Here is a 16,738-nt window from a genome sequence, read left to right as displayed (position 1 = left end):
TACTTCAAAGAGACATAGAGAGACAGAGAGAAAGAAAAAGGGAGAGAGGGAAAAAGCACCTCCCAGTGGGATGTGGTCACACCACAAACCCTTCTCCTCTATTTCTCCATTGCATGAGTATTTAGGGCAGGTGTACACACTTGCCCAGTGTGTATTCTAAGCTATTGGGCAGAACTCAAATTGCTGTCAGCTCTGTGGGATCCAGTTCCCTTAACCACTAGGCTACAGAACCAGCCCAGCAAATGGGTCTTTAGTTCTTGATTTATTTGTGTACTTGCTTATTTGGTAAATCGTATTCTTAGCAATATACTCACCTAACAGGGCTAAATTAAAAAATATGAACTTCGTAATTCCAATATTTCAACTTATTTATATATACGGTATGAAAATGTTATAAATAGTTTAAAGAATATTAATTAAATTGATACCACCTTGGTTAAGATAATGGGCAAGATCCTGAGTAAATTCCTGGGAGTAATAAGGTTAACCACAGTCTGGGCATTTGGCCCAGCTATAATGGGATAAGGTTCCTGAGCTACTGCAGAAATAATGACCAAGAGGAGTAGGCTGTTCTCTCTCTACATTTTCCCTACGATTGCTATTTTTGTTGTTGCTGTTTTTATTTTTTCAAGTTTTTTGCCATAGGGTGCATGTGCTAGCAGGAGAGAGACAGAGAGAGGAAGAGTGAGAAATCACCCCCCAGGAGAGATGGCCACGTCACAGTCCCCTCTCCTCCAGTCTCTTCTCAGGATGCATAGGCATGTGGTATGATTTTTAAGCCACCGGGTCTGGGACTTGAACCACGGTTGGCCATGTGGAAGTACAGCACTTCCACCACTCTACCGCCTGCTGGCCCTGAGATTGCTTTTTTTTATTTCTAGCTCTCAGAAGTATCAAACTGAATGTACTTCTATGTGATGAGATCTGGGTTCTCTGCTAATAAAGCAAGAGCACATGGAGGGAAAAACAGAAACTTCATTAGTAAGTAGTCAAGACAAATCGACCACAGACCAGGATCCAGGCTAGGCTCTAATGAGCAATCTATTTTCTATAATGTGCAGTGCGTCTTTAACCATTAGAAGTAGCTGGGATCTGACTTCTCTCTCAACATTTATGTACAAAACACTAGAAAACTTGACAAGATGTAAAGAAACAATTGTTTTAAAGATTGGACAACAAGCAACGCAGGACTGAGAGAAGTGAAGAAATGAGGTAAACTCTATGATCTCTCTGGCTTTGTACCTGAAGGCGTTTTCTGGAACACTGTGAGGAGAGTTGAGCAAAGCAGAGTTGAGAGAGCAAATGGAGGGTAGTTAAAGTCACTTAAAATCTGAAGTGCTGAGAACTGGAAGAAATGGAGAGCAGAGAAAGAACTCCACAAATCTGCAAGGGTTACCTTTGAATCTTTCTTAATTAGTAGGCTGCACATGCGTAGGGTGACTCTACAAGGCTGATAAAGAATTATTGAGAACCCATAAACTGAGTAATTTCCATTACTTTCACAGAATTGGGAGATGTTTGAAATCCAACAAGCCATATTGTAGTCCTCTGTGAATTCCCTGAATAGAAGATAACCCAAAAAGTAATAGTAGTCGATAACCCAAAAGGCCACATCTTAATAGTAGAGCCCAAATAGCCCTAGTGTTACATTGCTCTTGACAATCCCTATCAAGCTACAAATAAGAGTCATAGTGATCCAAATGTAAATTAAATTTGATTAAAAAAACAAGAAAATAGACACATAATAATATAAATTTTATAATGTCAAGATCTCAGTACAAAATTATAAGACAACCAAACAAAAAGAAAAATGAGAATCAATAGGGATACAATCAGAATTTATAGAGATGATGAGTTTTAGCAGATATTTAAAAGCAGATATCTTATGCTCAAGTTCTTAAGGAAAAACATAAATATAATGAGGACAGAAATAAAAAACATACAAAGATCACTATCTATAAAATTATTACTATATATTAAAACTCGAAAGTATTAAAAGAAGATTATTCCATGCAGAAAATCAAATCTTGGATGTTGAAGGCAAAACCGCTAATCTAGAAAAAAACAACCTAAAAAATGATAAAATAACCCCCCAAAAATGAGAACACTATATGAGAAATACTAGACAACATTAAGCACCCAAACGCCCGGATAATCGATATCCCAGAAGGTAAGGAAACTAATAATGGCACTGATAATCTATTCCATGAAATATTGGAAGAAAACTTTTCAAATCTAGAGAGGCATTCAAATATCCAGGCCCAAGAAATACAAAGGACCCCTAATATAATCAACCCAAGAAGATCTTCTCCAAGGCACATCATAGTCAGACTGGCCAAATCTACAGACAAAGACAAGATACTAAAATTGGCAAGAGAAAAACATCAGATTACTTATAAAGGTTATCCAATCAGGCTAACCTCAGCCCTTTCATCAGAAACAATGAGAACAAGGAAAGAATGAGAAAATATATTCAAAGTGTTAAGTAAAAACAGTTTCGACCAAGAATACTATACCCAGCAAGATTATCTTTCATATGGAAAGAAAGGATAAAAACATTCTCAGATAAACAAGACCTGAAAGAATTTGCCAATAGCAGAATAACTCTTCAAGAAGTTCTGAAAGGAGTGTTCTACCAAGAAAACTAAAGACACATGCAGAAATAAGAGAACCAAAGGTAACCAAGAAAATGACCAATTTAATGCTAGGGACAAGAAATATCAAAAATAATTTTGAGTGTTAACTTCTAGGATTTAAATGGAAAGATTGGACCACAGTAACACTGCATATTCAACAGAAGTTGAACATAAGACTGAACTGGCAAAGGACTGGCAGGTGGCTTGGTGTTTAAGGGTGCTGGAATGTCACATGGACGACTGCAGTTTGAGTCCTGGACCTGGCGGCTTGTGCACTCTCTCTCTCTCTCTCACTTTTTCTCTCTCTGGTCAAATTGAAATAAATAAATGAATGAATAAATAAAGTTAAATAAAAAAATCATAAAAGAAAAATATTTAAAAAAGACTGAACTGGTGAAATAGAATTTTATAACTTTTGGGTGAAACATTACTGATTTTTTTGAACTATGCTTTGTTTTCCCAATTTAAGCATTTTAGTTTCTTTTGAGTTGTTAATAGATTCAGCAATTTGCTAAGACATTTTTCTTTTTTGTTTCTTTTTTTTTTTTTTTTTTTTTTTTAATAAACATTATTGCTCTTTTGCTATAGGGCACGTGTGCTCGCCAGACAGACAGAGAGGGACATAGAGACAGAAAGCGAGAAATCACCCCCCAGGGGGGATGGTCACGCCTCAATCCCTTCTCCTCCATTCTCCTCTCGGGATCTTGGGCACGCATGCACACGCGCCCAGCATGAGTTTTAAGCCACCGGGTCCGAGACACGAACCACGGTTGACTACGTGGGAGTCCAGCGACATAGCCATTACGCTAACTGCTGGTTCCCCTTATTTGTTTCTTTAAATGGAAACAAACTTTTCTTCCTTCCTGACCCCTCTGGAATTGGAAAATATTTGGGAGTATTCTTATTTTGTGGCAGAAGGGTTATTTGCATAAATTCAATAATGCTTGTTGCATTGAATCGGAAATTGGAAATACTCATTATTGGACAGGGCTTTGACTGGGATGTCATACCTGAAGATTAATCAGAAAACTATGGAACTACGGTAGATCTCAACAGAAGCTCTTAGAAAGATGGCCTGGCACCATAAATAGTTCTGCCTGGCAGAGAGGATTAGAGAAGACATATGAAAGAATTTATAGCATAAAATAACCTGGACTTTTCCAGTCCAGCATTGTAATCAGTAGAGATTGCAAAAGAGAAACCACACTGAGGATTATCTTGAGAAAAATTTTGAAGGAAGAAAAAGAGACTGATCTTTGCTAGCAGATGGTATATCACAGAATACTTGGTAGGCAAGGCTGAATTGAGAAGGTTTATGTGTGACTTGTGTGCTGGGCATTTGCTTTTCCATAATTTGAGTAGTTGACATGTAAATATTTTCTAAAAAATATTAAAAACCATACTGTCTGTTGTTATAGAGTCACATATGAAATTATACAAAATTATAAGAAATATTTTGAACATAATCTTCAAAATTTAGTATTTTGAAATTTTGAAAGTTGTTTAACTGCCAAGAAGTATGGAGTATGAGCAAAACTTTCTTGATATGTAAAAATAAATAAATAAATAAATAAATAAATACTACCATATATTATACATATAATTAAGGTATTAAAATAAATAAGATGGGAGTTCTATAGTTGAGAAAGATAATACCTGAAATAAAAAAATGTATTGGATAGGCTTAATGGAGGTAAAACACTGTGAAAGAAAAGATCAGTGAACTTACAGCAATCAATAGAAACTATCTAAATGGATGTAAGAAGGAAATATATACTGAAAAAATGAACAGAACCTCAAAAACCCATGGGACAATACTAGACAACCTAAAAATCTGGATTTATAATTCTAGTGTTGGAGGGGAGGACTAAAAGTGGTTTAAAAAATGACTAAAATATTTTCAAATTTGATGAAAAATGTAAACCCACAGATCTAAGAACTCCACTAACATAAAAGATGATAGACACACAGAAAACCCCATGAAGCCACATTACAATGAAATTGTTGAAAACCAGTGATGAAAAGAAAATTTTAAATGCAGCCAAAGGAAATAAAGAAAAGAATGATCACAGACTTCTCACCAGAAAAGAAATGCAATGCAGAAGACATGCAATGACATCTTTAAAGTATTAAAAAAAAAATCTTGTCAAACTAGAATATGTTTAAAGAAAATTATCTCTCAAAAAGTAAAGAAAAAGAGCATAGAGGTAACCCACATGGGAAGGTCCTCAGTTTGTATCTTAAGAACTCCCTGCTCATTGGTGGACAGTGTATAGTTGGTTTCATTCTTAGGAATTTCATTAAATGTGTGAAGATGATTCTGGCCTATCTTCTTTAAATTTGAAACCAGTTGGGGGAAACAGGAATGGTTCTTCCCAGATAATACTTTATGTAGCTAATACATAGACTTTCTAGGATCCTCAGGGGAAAAAAGCCAGAAGAAAGCAACAGGGACTTGGTAACAGTTTCCTATCCCCTACTCAGAGGCTTCCTTGTCAGTAAACTCCTTGCCTTTACTTCTTTCTCCTCAATGGTATCAAGATTGGGAAAATGAAAGTGGCTTTTACTTATTAAAATACCCAGACCCTTTTGCCATACACGTCATATGACCTTGGTCAAGTTAAGTGTTCTGTTAGGCTTTCAACAATTCTATAGTTCAAATATAAGTTAGTATCACTTAGCCCATCGCCCGTACATGAACTTGGTTTTTTTTTTTTTTTATAAATGGCATATAATAACGTAAAGATTAAACACAGTGCTCTGCAATCAGAATTTGTTGACTAATTACGTCTTGGTTCCTTAGTCTTCACTGTTGTTAGATGAGGACTAATCAAAGACTATGACTGTGAGGATTTAAAAGAAAAAACAGTAAAGTCCTTAGCATAGTCTGGCATAATTTCTTAAAGTATAGCTATTGTTAAAAATAATACTCATCTCCACATCAATCAGCTTTTACTAGACCCCTACTATGTATCATGCCTTGTGCTAGGTACTTTGGCTCCTCAAAAGTATTTAGCAAAATAAAGCACTTTGCATTGAGTTTATCCTGTCTTATTAGTTGACTATTGGCAATTCAATTAAGACATTATAATAGAATACTCAAGTCCAAGTAGTAGAACCCTTAATTCAATTGTCTTCGACAATAAAGAGAACATACTGGTGCATGAAACTAAAAAGCCCAGAGGTAGAGTTAGACTTGATTAGGAATTAAACTCTGCTGCTTTCTGATTCCCCACAGTTTCTCCTACGTGTTGACTCTGTCTTCAGATAAATTTTTCTCATGGTTGCAAAATAGCTGCAGCAACTCTAGGCCATGCATCTGCATATTTTATAACTTAGGAGAGATTTTCTTTCTACAACCATTGAATGAAAGTTCTGGTTTTTGTTCTGATTGGATCCACTAAAGCCATGTGCTTATCTTCAAAGTAATCACCATAACCAAGGGATTGCTTGTGTATACATGAAAAGGAACAGGTAGTGAGGTTGCACCTATTCAAATATATGGCTAATTTACAGTGTGAAACCATGGAAATTTTTCAGGAGAGAGATCAACAATGTTTACTACACAGTCAACGAAAATACGGGAAAATTTGAAGGTTTGTTAGAATTACATTGACAACAAGAACTGTTGCTCATAATTACTGTGTTTTTTCAAAAGGGCCGTCTACTTTAAAACTTGATACCTCAGGCAAGATACTCATTTAGAAGTGACAGAAAACTCAATTCGTTTAAATAGTGAAAGAGAATACATTGGCTCATGAAACTATTAAAAAGTACAGAGACAGAAAATGTCAGGCAGTGGCCAGTCAGTGGAATAGTGGTTAAGGAAGCTGGATCTCACATAGCCGACCGTGCAGTTTGAGTCTTAGACCTGAGGCTTGAAAAACACGCTGGGTATGTTTGTGTGCAGACCCAAAATCCCAAAAAGGGAATGGAGGAAAAGGGATTGTGGCATGGCCATCCCCGTTGGAGGGTGCTTTCTCACTTTGCCTCTCTTTCTCTCTCTCAGGTGAGAGTGTATGCACACATTCGCTGGTAAATTTAAAAAAAAAAAAGACGAAGAAGGGAAAGATCAGACAGAATAGCATTCAGGGATTAAATATTTGTCAGGAAGCCTCAGTCTTTCTGTCTGTCAGCTTTGCTCACTTCTGTGTTGGCTTTATTCACAGGGAGTCTCTCCCCACTTATCCTCACCTCACTGCCTCAGGTTCTAGGCTTACAATCTCTTGGTTAAGCAACCTCAAACAATGGTTTTCTTTTTTCTTCAAACTCTATCAAAAATACAAAACTTATTTTGATTTGGCCAAGTTAGGATCGTATACTTACTCCTGAGCTCAGCGCTGTTGGGGTGCGATCAGAAGCATGGATTGATAGATTGGCTAGCACTAGATCATCCAGTTGTTGCTTCTAGAAGAAAAAGAAATAGAGGAAAAGCCAAGAAATGTCAAAGAGGCTGCGATACTTGTTAGTCAGTTTATCCCTTTATTCATTTAAACAACAAATGTTTATTGAGGGCCTACAATAGGCCTGGATTTGTCTCAGGGAACTGAGGTGGGAACAGGAGGGAACACCAGGCAGGCCTCATGTAGTATATAGCCTAGCACAAAGGAGAGCTGTTAAACAATCGCTGCAAGATGTGATGGGTGTCAGGATAGGCAAAGTAGGGGCCACAGTTGATTCCTCCTGCGTAGGACAAAGGAGACTTTAGAATATCTCTGAGTATTTGCAAGTGGCAAAAAAAAAAAAAAAAAAAAAAAAAGAAAAAAAAAAAAAAAAAACCACTATTTTTCAGTTTGGAAATGGGAAAAAAAAAAAAAAAAAAAAAAAAGAGAGAAAGAAATAAAACAAACCACTATTATCTTCCTCTGATCTCTCAAATTTCTCTCTTTGCCCTTTGAAGCCAAACTTGAATTACTTGATATTTACATTGAATAGTTTCTTAGCAACCATTTCATATATATATATATGAAGAAGAATGGGGCAAAATAGCTTTGGTACATCTGAAAATTAAACAAATCTCAGTTATATCAAAATATTATATAAACATATTTCAAAAGATTTTTAAAAGTTTTACCATGGAATTAAATGTACAGTCACTAAACATCACTTCAAAATAGCTAATGATATGTCAGTGACTATACATTTTTCACGATAATGAAAAAGAATTCGACTCGTCTTAGCAAATATTTACTGTAATTGCTTACTGAATCTATGGTAATAGGCTATCACCCCAGAACTTGGCAGCAGTTGGGAAGAAAGCTTAGGAAGAGATCTATGTCGATATGTTAGACGTTTTATAAATTCATCGAAGCTAGACAACTCAGATGGCTGGCTCTGGAAAGACTGGACTGAATAGCTCCTGAGTATAGAAAATAAAGATGCTGTAACAGCTGGAGGCATCAGCCCTCAGGGACAGAACTAGGGAATGAGCTTGCTGACTGACTCTACGGCAGGTAGTTCGGTCTTCCCGCTTCTCTTATGCTTGTTATAGGAGATGGATAGGTAATAGGAAGAATCACAGTGCTGGCCTGCAAAGTGTTAGAACTGGTTAGAGCTTGAAAGGCTACATGGAGACTGCAAGGAGTGCTATACTAGCACTCTAATGAGGCATGTTAACAAAACATATATTCAGTATTAAAAAGGAATGAAATTCTGATACATACTACAACATGGATGAACGTTGAAAATGCTATGCAAGGTGAAACAATCTAGACACAAAAGGACAAGTATAGTATGATTCTCCTTATTTTAGATACTTGGGATTGTCAGTCATACAGACACACAGTGTAACAGTGACTACTATACATTGGGGGAGGACGGACTGGTATTATGTCTTAACAGGTTCAGAAATTTATTTGGAATAGTGAAAATGTCTGGAGATGAATTGTGATGGCTGCAGTTCATTATGAATGTACTAAATGCCATGGAATTACACATTTAAAAGTGTTAAACTGGTAAATTTTATGTCATATATATATGATATAGGATCATTGGGAAAGTCAAGATGCATTTTTGCATAGAAAAATATGTCATGACTTTCCTGATGACCTAACCTATACACACATACATATATATACATATCTCCTACAAAAATGAACAGCTACACACACATAAGCATTCACTCATCTGCTTAACATTGCTGAATATCTACTCTTAGGGTTGTCGGATAAAATATAAAATACTCAATAAAATTTGAATTTCAGATAAAGAGTGAATAATTTTTAAGATAAATATGTCTGATGCAATATTTTGGGCACATAGATACTAAAAATTACGTGCTATTTAACTAAAATTGGACATGTGTGAATGGTTGGTTTTGGGTGTCATCCTGATTGGACTGAAGGAATACCTAGAAAAAGCATTCATTATTCCCGAAGGATCTGTGAGGGTTTTTAGAAGGCATTAGACGAGTGACACTGAAGAGGCTAAGTCTGAATGATCTGCCGTCAACGTGGGTGGGCATGATACAAGCGGCCTGGCAAGAATAATACAAAGAATAATACAAAGATGAAAACGTCTCTTTGAGACAGAGCAAGAGAGCCTTCTTCTGTTACCCGGGACATCCGAACTCTGGAGCAGATCTTACCAGACCTTCTGCGGTTTGAATCCTGCCTGGGGCAGCTGGGAAACACGCCGGCGCTTGTGTGCGCGTGCCCAAGAGCACGACAGAAAAGAAAAACGGAGGCGGGATTGACTGACTGGACACCACTGCGGGAGCCCTCTCTTCCTCCCAGTCTGCCTCATTCTGGTAAGTGCAGCCTCCTCTGGTAAAACAGAACAGACCAGAACAGAACAAAACTCTGTGCTTAACACCCTGTTCTCCAGCTTTCAGCCTTGGACTGTGAATTACATCACCGCTTCCCCGCCTCGGAGGCCTTTGGGATGGAAGAATCCGTGATTCCAGCGTCTGGCGGCTCCAGTGTGCAGAAGGCCTTTCTCAGCTGCCGCAATCATGTAAGCCCATTCTCCCTCTAATATATCAATACATACATATTATATACGCTCTAATATATAATACATATGCCCACAAGAACCCTGACTGATACAACATATTTACACTAAAGAAAAGTATCGTTCTCTGAACTTCACGGTTCTTAGGAAATCCTGCAGTAATGGCAGCCTTACCTATAATGTGTCAGGCTCTGTGGCAGGGACTGAATACAATGAGACACAGACATCATTCTGGCCTTGGAGGGATTTTCTTGACTTGGCTTTCTTAACATGTATTAACAATATAAATTCTACCTGTATATGCAAGTTACTAAATATGGCAATGCTAAAACTTTTTTTTTTTTTTTGAGAGGTTTTTTTGCTATAGGGTGCGTGCGCTCCCCAGACAGAGACATAGAGACAGAAAGCGAAAAATCACCCCCCAGGGGGAATGGTCATGCCGAAATCCCTTCTCCTCCATTCCCCTCTCAGGATCTTGGGCATGCATGCATACGCACCCGGCGTGAGTTTAAGCCACCGGGACCGGGACAAACCGCGGTCGGCGACGTGGGAGTCCAGCGACATAGCCATTACGCTAACTGCTGGTTCCTGTCAATGATAAAACTTTAAAGGAAGTCTCTGAGTTATAATTTTTAGATGACTAGAAAAAGAAAGGCCTAATGCTAATATTAGGATGTTTTAAAGGCTGGAAGAAAAATGAAATTAATATATGAGTTTGTTTTGGTGCCAAAAAACCAAATTGAGATACATGTGTTTTTTTCATTGTATGCATTTTCCATGAATTTTTAGATGACCCCTTGTATTAAGGCAACAGAAAAGTCTCCAAATTAATTTCCGGTTTTTATACTGGATATATGAAGTGTTAGCATAGTGCTATTACAGCATAACTTTTTATCCTTATTCTTTGAAAGAACTCCTATTAAGGGAAATTTTATTATTTAAACTTATTTTTAAAATACAAAACCACATCTTTATTTGGGATTGTAGTAATGATGTTTTATCCTGTGTTCATACTTTAAAATTCTTGAAGTACTTTTATATATGCCTGCATATAAGGTTATTTTCAAGATAAAAAACATGACTTGAGTTGGTTTTGTCAGTATTGTAATATACCCCTAATTGTTCTCTTAATTCCAGTCTCTGCCTCTGGCAATCTTTCACTGATGGGTTGATTTTCCTAACCCTCTATATTATTCTGATATTACTACCTTGTCCAAAATCTTCATTGCTTTTTTTTTTCCCCCTTTAAGATAGTATTGACAGCTTTCGCTTGGGTTTCAAGTCCTCTGTAGTTCACTCTTCCCAGGCCTCATTTTACTTTCCAGCCTTATCTCACTGTAGTGAACTTTGTCTACTTGGTCCTTCAGCATGATCTTTCCATCCCTGTCTTTGCCAAAAATGTATTCCCATAGCTCATTTTTTTCTGTTAAAATCTTTTTTTCTTCTTTTAACATAGTAGTTTTTGTTTTATTTAATTTTACTTTAACTTACTAGAAGAAATATATTTTATATGGCAGCCCAACATTACACACACACACACACACACACATATATAAAATTTTAAAATGGCACAAACTATTCGGGAAAGCATAATTTCTCATATTAGGTACGTTGTACATTAATATTCTCTTTTTACTATATTTATTTTATTCTCTACATCCTCCATTAGAAGAAAATGTTGATCTCATCTCTTTGAATTGTTTTCATTACCCAGTTATGGATTGCTATTCTCCAAATGAAAACATTGCTTTAATGTTTATCTAAAATATCCTCTCCTGTACCAAGACATATTTATACCAAAACAATTATGCATCGTTTCTCTAAAATTCAAATTTCACAGGAAATCTTTCATTTCTGTTTGGCAAATCTGAGAGAACTTAAAGTTCATTAATGGGTCTGGCTTGTGGCCTGGTGGTTATGGTGCTGGAATTCCTCATGGTTGACCATGGTTCACTGTTTCAGACCTGGCAGCTTGCTTTCTCACTTCCCCTCTCTCTCTGTCTCTCTCTGATCAAAGTAATAATGGTAATAAATAAATAAATAATTCTTTTTAAAAAATTCATGAGAAGGGGCTTGGCTGGTAGTTGGTTAAGGCGCTGGACTCCAACATGGGTGACCACAGTTTGAGTCCTGGACCTGGAGGCTTGCTTTCTCACTTTCCCTTTGACACACACTCTTTTTTTTTTTAAGAATAATAATAAATAAAATGAAATAAATAAGTCCTTTAAAAATTTCATGAAAAAATGAAATTAAAGTACAAGTTTGTTTTGATGCAAATTTTTTCTTGAAATTCATGCAAGGTGTTGCATAATATGCATTTTCCATGAACTTTTGGAATCTCCCCCATATGGCACCTTACCTATTTTGCATCAGGCACTGTGCAAGGGACTGAAATATAACAAGGCAAAAACATGATTCTGGCCTTTGAGGGGCTTTCCTCCTACTCTAAAACTGCCTTTCTTCTCTAAACTCAGAAAAGGGCTTTTCACTGCTACACTTACTGACACAAAACCTTTTGTTACAGTCATTTGTGTGTGTTTTAGGCTCCACATAAGATTGTAAACTTTTTGAGAGTTAGGCTGGTACTTCATTCTATGTCCTGTTTAGCACCTAGGACATGATAGAGCCTCACTAGAAGTTAGGCAAAGGGAAGAAACTTTGGCCCAACTGGTGGTGTGGAATGAAGGCAGCTGGATCTTGCATGGCCAACCCTCCAGTTTGAGGTCTAGACCCAATAGTTAGAAATGCTGGACGTGTGTTTGTGTGTGTGTGTGTGTGTGTGTGTTTCCTCCTACTCTAAAACTGCCTTTCTTCTCTAAACTCAGAAAAGGGCTTTTCACTGCTACACTTACTGACACAAAACCTTTTGTTACAGTCATTTGTGTGTGTTTTAGGCTCCACATAAGATTGTAAACTTTTTGAGAGTTAGGCTGGTACTTCATTCTATGTCCTGTTTAGCACCTAGGACATGATAGAGCCTCACTAGAAGTTAGGCAAAGGGAAGAAACTTTGGCCCAACTGGTGGTGTGGAATGAAGGCAGCTGGATCTTGCATGGCCAACCCTCCAGTTTGAGGTCTAGACCCAATAGTTAGAAATGCTGGACGTGTGTTTGTGTGTGTGTGTGTGTGTGTGTGTGTGTGTGTGTGCCCAAAGTCCCAAAAGGAGATTTGGGATCTCTTCTCTCTTTGGCGAATGCAAGTGTCCTGTGACAAAATTTTAGGAAGAAAGAAAGAAGGAAAGAAGGGATATTAGGCATGATATTCGTCACCGAATCTACCTGAAAGATTTTTTTTCTCTTCTGTAGCTGTATCTGATTTAGGTATATGATGATAAAATTGTCCATTGAGGTGTCCCCTATTATCTATAAACAATTTGTGATGCTCTTGAATAATTCAGTATACCCTGCCAATTCTTAGAAAATTTCCTAAGTTAGGTTGCTTTCCTATACTGATTATTTAAATGGGGTAGTAGTTTTTGTAGTATTTCTGAATCTGACGTGATGTAGGGAGAAACTGAGTAACTTAATCTTAGTTTCATAGTATCTAGGAAGAAACGTGGCGTGGTAACATCTTCAATTTATCTTACTAGACCAGAATAATTAAAGTTATAGTAATAATGAGGGAAGAGCAAAAAGCAAAGAAAATACTTGGGTAGAGAGTAACTTTTTTTTTTAAATAAAAACAGGATTCAGTAACATGAAAACATTCAAAGGGGGAAATCCTTTAAATATTGTTTTTAAAAAAAACTTCAAAGAGGATACCCAAGTCATGCAACTGTTTTTTAACATGAAAATCTTCAAAGAATACATTTCCCATGCAGTGCTTAAAATTCTCAAAGGGGGCTCCCTCTGGAGTAAGACTCTTTGAAGGTGAAATCTCTTCAATCATGTGAGTTTTTTCAAAGAGAAACTCTTTTCCAAATTTTCTTTAAGCCAGGAACATTCTTTAAGAAGGACTTATTTCAGAAATAGAAAAACTGCCCTTTCAGTTATATGTACATTTTTGGAATCTTCCAGATAAAGCCCTTAAAAACAATGAAAATAGAATACTGCCAATATACTACAGTTTAGCAACAGAAAGAAAATTCTTGTCAGCATTGTCTATAACACTCCATTGTAAAGTAAAACAGTAAATGCCTTGATTTAAGATTTTTGTATACATATAAATCTATTAAAATAATGGAAACAAATCTTGTTCGAGGATCCTTCTTTTTTGTTTGAAAAGAAGGAAGAATGACTACTTATCTGTGGTTCGGTTTAATTTCTAGCTTTTATATTTAACCTCTGATAAGATCCTACTGGCAGCTACTTTCTATCTGTTACAAAGCTAAATTTTGGCAGGTTACAATGACATCTAAAAGCAAAAATTGCTAGACATACTGGGTCAAATCCATTGTCCTCAGAGCCCAGTATTCTGTCATTGGTACCGGGAGATGTGCTTTTGAGGCCTGGCTACCCAGTCATTTATTTGTCTCTTCAACAAACATTTATTACAGTTGCTATGTACCAAGTACTATAGCATGTGTTATTCTTATGATATTGCTATTAAAGAAATGAAGTGTATGCCCACAATATAGTCTATTTTTCTTTCCCCATTCTCTAGCAGCTGTTGGGACCAGTAGGTAAAAGGATAAAATAGGAACAGATGTTTCTATCCAACCATTTAATATAGGCCTAAGGTTCCTTCCCCCACCCTCCATTCCCCCAATTCAAGGTTGGGCTTCCAGCTCCTTTATATACATCTAGAATACAAATTAACATGTTCTGAAATGGAAGACATTTTTACCAGAATTTCTAGACTTACCTCAACCCCAAATGGTATATGTTTTTATGTATTAGCGTAGGATATGAAATGCTCACACTGCTTTGTAAAATAGCAGTTTCATTTGGAGTATTAAAAATTAATGGATGATCACACTTCATTTCTGGGATAGTCTCTCTAAAAATCTATAGCCTTAGTCTAATCATGATGCAATAGATTTACCTAGATTTAGGGACATTTTATAAAATACCTGACTGTGAATCTGCAGAAGTGCTTATCAGTCAAGGTGGTGGAAAACAAGGAAAGACTGAGAAACTAGCACAGCTTGGAGAAGACTGAGAGACACTATGATTAAGTGCGAGGTGATTACCCTGGATTGGATCCTGTAACAGAAGAAGGATATTAGTGGAAAACTGTGAAATACAAATATAGTCTGTTGCTTAGTTAATAGTGCTAAAACAATGTTAATTTCGTAGTTTTGGCAAATATACCATGGTTATGCAGGATGTCAACATTAGGGGACACTGGGTGAACTGAGGAGCCTTTGTGCTCTCTTTACAACTTTTCTGTAAATCTGAACTTATGTAATAATAGTTGGAAACCATTGCATAACAGTGCAGCAGGTACAGGGAAAGCAGCAATTCTAAAAGTGATATTTGAATGCTTGATGTCTAGGAAATGTTTCCTTATGTCATATTCTGTCCTGAGTATTACACTAGATTCTGCATGGATTCCATGGAAAAATGAATTATAGAGACCAGCAGATGGTACAATGGTTACATTACTGGACTCCCACTTAGTGGACCACAGTTTGAGTCCTGGACCTGGTGGCTTAAAATTCACACTGAGAAAGTGTGCATGCATGCCCAACATCTTGAGAGGAGAATAGAGGAGAAGGGATTGCAGCATGACCAACCCCCAGGGGGTGATTTCTAACTGTCTGTCTCTCTGTCTCTCTAGCGAGCACACATATCGTATAGCAAAACCAAACCAAACCAAACAAAAAAGCCTTCTAAAAAAATGAATTATATTTTCATTCTTGTCCTTACACTGCAGAGCTGGTCAGAAGAGTTTGCAGGATTCTTGATAGACAAAGGTCATATGCACGTGGCCCAAAGATAATTTCCAATTTATGATTTTTTTTTTGGACAGGTTTTTAGTATAGGAGTGTGCGTTCGCCAGAAAGAGAGAGACAGAGAGACAGAAAGTGAGAAATCACCCCCACCTCCCCAGGGGGTTGGCCACACTGCAATCCCTTCTCCTCCATTCTTCTCTTGGGATCTTGGGCACACACACATGTGCCTGGCATGACTTTAAGTCACTATGTCCGGGACTTGACTCGTGCTTGACTATATGAGAGTCCAGTGACATAGCTATTATACCATCTGCTGGTTCCCCAATTTACCATCTCTAGGCTAAAAGGAAAATGTTTTTCTCTGTTAGTTCTACTTCTAATAACCAATCCATTAATTCAACAAGTATTCACTGATGCCAAGGAGTCAGTAAACTGGATGCTGGATCCACAAAGACAAATTAAATATGCTTCTTGGTCTCAAGGGTCTCACAGTCTCTGAGGAAGAAAGATCTTTTCATGCAATAGATAACTATTTTTTGAGTGCTGTGTATCAGGTAGCATTCTTGTGTGGTTTTTTTGGAGAGGTTTTTGCTATAAGGTGCGTGCACTCGCCAGACAGACAGAGAGAGACAGAGAGACAGAAAGCGAGAAATCACCCCCCAGGGGGGATGGCCACGCTTCAATCCCTTCTCCTCCATTCTCCTCTCGGGATCTTGGGCATGCATGCGCACATGCCCTGTGTGAGTTTAAGTCGCCGGGTCCAGGACTTGAACCGCGGTCGACTACGTGGGAGTCCAGCGACATAGCCATTATGCTAACTGCTGGTCCTCCTCAGGTAGCATTCTTGATGCTTGGTATCTAACAGTTAAAAATCCTGCAAAGATATTTGTACTTGAATGGTTTGCATTCTCTTAGGAATGGTTATGATGGAGATAGTCAATTTAAAATCTGGGAATTATGTTGGTAAACTATGATCTTCATATTCAAACCCATAGAGTTTATCTTTGCTGATGGCCTCTGGACGTGGTGTAGCTAGGCTATGCATAACTTCCTATCTTAGTTCATTATTGCATTGCTAATTGAAAAACCTAAGGCTGAGTGAATTATTAAAAACTCAGAAGTTGAATAACACACAGTTCTGGTGACTGGAAAGTCCAGAAGCATCACCAGTGGTAGAAGGCAGAACTTTTAGCAGAACAGAGTATGGTCTGTGTCCATTTGGCTTTCTCTCTGCTTCTCGTTGCATCTTCTCTGCTGATATACCTCCTATATTTAAGCATAGAGGCTCTGCCCTAATGACATCCCATCCAAGGTC

This window comes from Tupaia chinensis, unplaced genomic scaffold (assembly GCF_000334495.1).
Source record: "Tupaia chinensis unplaced genomic scaffold, TupChi_1.0 Scaffold146687_1, whole genome shotgun sequence".
Lineage (NCBI taxonomy): Eukaryota > Metazoa > Chordata > Mammalia > Scandentia > Tupaiidae > Tupaia > Tupaia belangeri.
This window is presented reverse-complemented; position numbering follows the sequence as displayed.